The 3872-nt window shown below is 28.0% G+C and overlaps 1 pseudogene; it reads left to right on the top strand.

The window, feature by feature from the left end:
- The first annotated feature begins 1100 nt into the window (after positions 1 to 1100).
- LOC149056640 (uncharacterized) lies at positions 1101 to 1895 on the top strand (annotated as a pseudogene).
- Positions 1896 to 3872: the final 1977 nt, after the last annotated feature.

The following is a 3872-nucleotide window of genomic DNA, read 5'->3' as shown; positions in this document are numbered from 1 at the left end:
TTATTATAAAAATTAAAAATATAAAATATAATTGTAATCATGTTTATTTAGCAATTTTAACTAATTGGAAGTAATTTAAGTAATTTTTAACACCTGAATGCTAAATAAACATGATTACAATTATATTTTATATTTTTTTAATTTTTATAATAATACTAATACTGTATTTTATTAGAGATCCATTCTATAGGCAGGTACTACTGTATTAGTGTACTACTTAAAAATTAATATTTTAGTTACTAAAATTGTATAAATATTAAATGGCATTAAGCCAATAAGTTGATTGCAGTATACAGGTATACTTATTACTTCATTATTTGCATATCAAAATGGATATACCTACTTAATTAATTAAATTAACTCTTTAACCCTCCATAAAATTAACATTGGTCAACATTTATATTTACTCAGCCCCGAGCAGAGCAATCTCACAACTACCCTGGAATTTCTCCGCATCACAGGACTTCTTAACAAAATCTAATACAATAAGTTAACGTAATGTTTCATTGTTTTCTCTCCTTTATATATTGTATCTCTACATAAAAATGTATTACTATGTATAATTTTGTAAATATAATGTTCGTCCAATGGCCATAGTAGCCGCGGACTTGATTCTATTAATAAAAATAAAAAAATATTGATCGTCTCCATGGCAATGTAATCACTGATCAAGAACATCATCTATGGTGGTCGTTTATTTGTGAGCTCTCTGTTAATGAACGATTAAAATTATAATGATTTGGATGATGAACAATTTACAAAGCCATTACATTTTTATTCATTTTTCGTGTATGTATTATTATTTAAAGACGTACATTAAATTGAAACATCAACAAACTGTCAATATGTCGTAAGTGTTGTTTTTCTTGGATTTTCTGTTACCTACTCTACCGAGTTTGCTTTTGTCAACTGATACACGAATTTTCGTATATTGTGTTTTGTGCAGAATGTTAAGTTACCTATGATCACTAATTATTGCATGTGACACAATAATTTATATTTGATATACGACGAAGCAATTTAAGTAGAAACCCCAAAATGCTACAAAAACCAAAGTAATAACCGATCTAACCAAAGTGCACAAGAACGTGACGACCGAAATGTTACTAGTGTCAGATAGCAACTATACAAATTCCTGCAAATTTATTTTATGGGCAATTCACCACAAGAAATTGATCTGCGTTGTGCACATAACAATTTAGTAAAGAGGTCTATTGTAGAACAATTACAAACTTTATTTCATGAACACAGTCAATTGATTATATTGTTTAAAACTGCACTGGATCTGATGCCATCTGATAATTACAAAATTGTAATCAGAGCCGATAAAACACCTGCGGGTCAACATGCAAGACGTTTTAATGCACCAACTATTGATGAAGCTGGTATCGTTGTAGTTGGAGAAAACTTGGAACCCCGTGATATTGTTTTACATCGTCGGAATGATCGATTACAACGTATAAAGGAAAAACACCTCAATCACTGCAATATCCCATTATATTTTGGCAAGGTGAAGATGGCTATGATTTCTCAATACAAATGATAAATCCCATTACAGGTAATTAAAATATTAGTTTAGTTATGGCGATAAAATCATTGTCACCATATTATGTATTTTAATTTTATATTTCAATGTTATAAAAACAAAATCTATTTACAGGTTCTGAAACCAACAAAAAAGTCAGTTCAATGAACTATTATTCATACCGCCTAATGATTCAGGAAAATGAAAACAATCACATATTGAAATGTCGGCGATTATATCACAAATATGTTGTTGGCATGTGTGTTAAAATTGAAACGGAGAGATTAACATTCATCAGGTTGAATCAGACCAACTCCAATCTGAAGAGTATATTCACCTTCGAGATGTGATTAATACTAATAGAAATTGATATTGACACGATTAACAATAAAGCGATTACTCACTTTTAAATGCTTATATATGTTTTATTTAATTATTTTTTATTCACACCACCCTATCAGCAGGGTGACGGTTCTGTTCAGGAGAATTTTATGCCCCGACAGGACGAGTACGGTGACGGGGAGGTGATACAAATTAAATTAAATAACAAATAACAAATAAAATTGAATGAAATTGAATAAAGTTTGAGTCATATGGAGATGGTACATTTAACGTGCAACGAATTAAACGGGGTCAGCTATTAATAATATTTTTTCTGTACAAAAATATAATATAATATAAAATATTTTGTTATTAAAAAAAAAACGAATCATAAATCATAGAACTTGATAAAACTAATTAATTTTAGTAGAACAATAAATGATAATTTTTGAAGAACAATATATTAAACGTAATTTACCAGTAGTTTTGATTCTTTTTTTCTGAGTATCGAACGTTATACTTTTAGCATTAAAGATGGGACATATTTTTGTCGTTGTTGTATTTTAAATAAAAAAAAACTATATTATTATTATTATTATTATTTCATATTATTTATCGTTTGAAATTTTGTTATTCTGTTGACATTTTTTATTTTTTTATTATTTGTCATCCTTTTATTTGATTAAATCGTTACCTTTTGTATTGTTTTAGACAATTTAATAAATAGATAGGTATTAAATTTAAATAATATTTTATAAACAGTTACAAAATCATTGAAGGTTTATAATATATAATTATATTAATATTATAACATGATACGTATGTGTAAAAGACAAACTGAAAAATAATAAAAAAGGCAATGTTGGCATTCTTATAACAACGGAAAAGCGGTGATGGTCAAAATCAACTGGGCATTTTAGTAATAACCCATTAAACTTAATTTTGCCCGTATCGTATTATACTGTTGCATCTTTCGGTTTATATCGAAAAAAAATACCGTCTGAACGAACTATAGCTTGTACATAACAATAAAATAATAAATACTAGAGTGCTGGTATATAAAAAACAAACAAACATTTTCATTTTTATTTTTTTATACCACCTACTATTTAGTAAAACGTTTGAAACAGGGAAAAAAACGAGTACCTGGGGAACAGCTCGTATGCCGGAGGCGAGACGTTCAAAAGCGATGTTAACACAAACGATTAAGTACTCTACAATTCGGAATGTTTAATTTACAATATTGTATAATATGGTTTTAAGTATGTTATGTGGTAAAATATTGAAGAAAATAAAACGTTATTCACCGATTATTATAGTTGTTGACAAAACACTTATTTTATGCGTATAGTTATTGTTCTATGGACTAGATATTCAAGTCAAATTTCAAATACCAAACGTATCCAAAGAGTCCAGTCTAAAATCCTTCGTATCATTTCAAACACTCCATTCTATGTTTCAAATAAATCCCACCACTCTGATCTACAGTCACGGAACTAACCAAGCTACATTACAAACGCTTCATTTATCGATTATATCGTCAATCCAATCTACTAATTTCTCAACTAACATCCAAATCCATACCTGGTAATCCTCAAAATAAATTTAAAAAATAAATACAGTGGTGTTGTGACTTGCTCACATGAGTATATAATTCATTAGCTTTTGAAAAATGAAAAATAATGTAAATAAATATTTAAAAAAAATGTAATTGTAAGTGAGTTACCGATAATGTTAATTATCTATTGATGAAGTACCTCCACTGGGTGGTCTCTTCACTCTGTGTTTCCTGTGTGTATTTAAAAATTATAAATTCAGCTTATTGTTCAACATTTTGTAACAGATTGCCTAGTAAAAAAAAAAAAAAAATTAAAAAAAAATTAAGATATTTAAGTCATTTTCTAACATGCGCATATCGTACATCGATATAACCTACGTCAATCACATAGTTATTGAGTTAAAATCATCATAATGTTTCTTTATTTTTAAATCTAAAATAACGAAAGGAATATCACTGTTATACTAT

Source organism: Diuraphis noxia, unplaced genomic scaffold, assembly GCF_037042655.1.
Source record: "Diuraphis noxia isolate RWA-SAM2 unplaced genomic scaffold, SU_Dnox_SAM2 contig0003, whole genome shotgun sequence".
Lineage (NCBI taxonomy): Eukaryota > Metazoa > Arthropoda > Insecta > Hemiptera > Aphididae > Diuraphis > Diuraphis noxia.
Note: the sequence above shows the minus strand (reverse complement) of the source record. Positions and strands in the feature narration are given on the sequence as shown.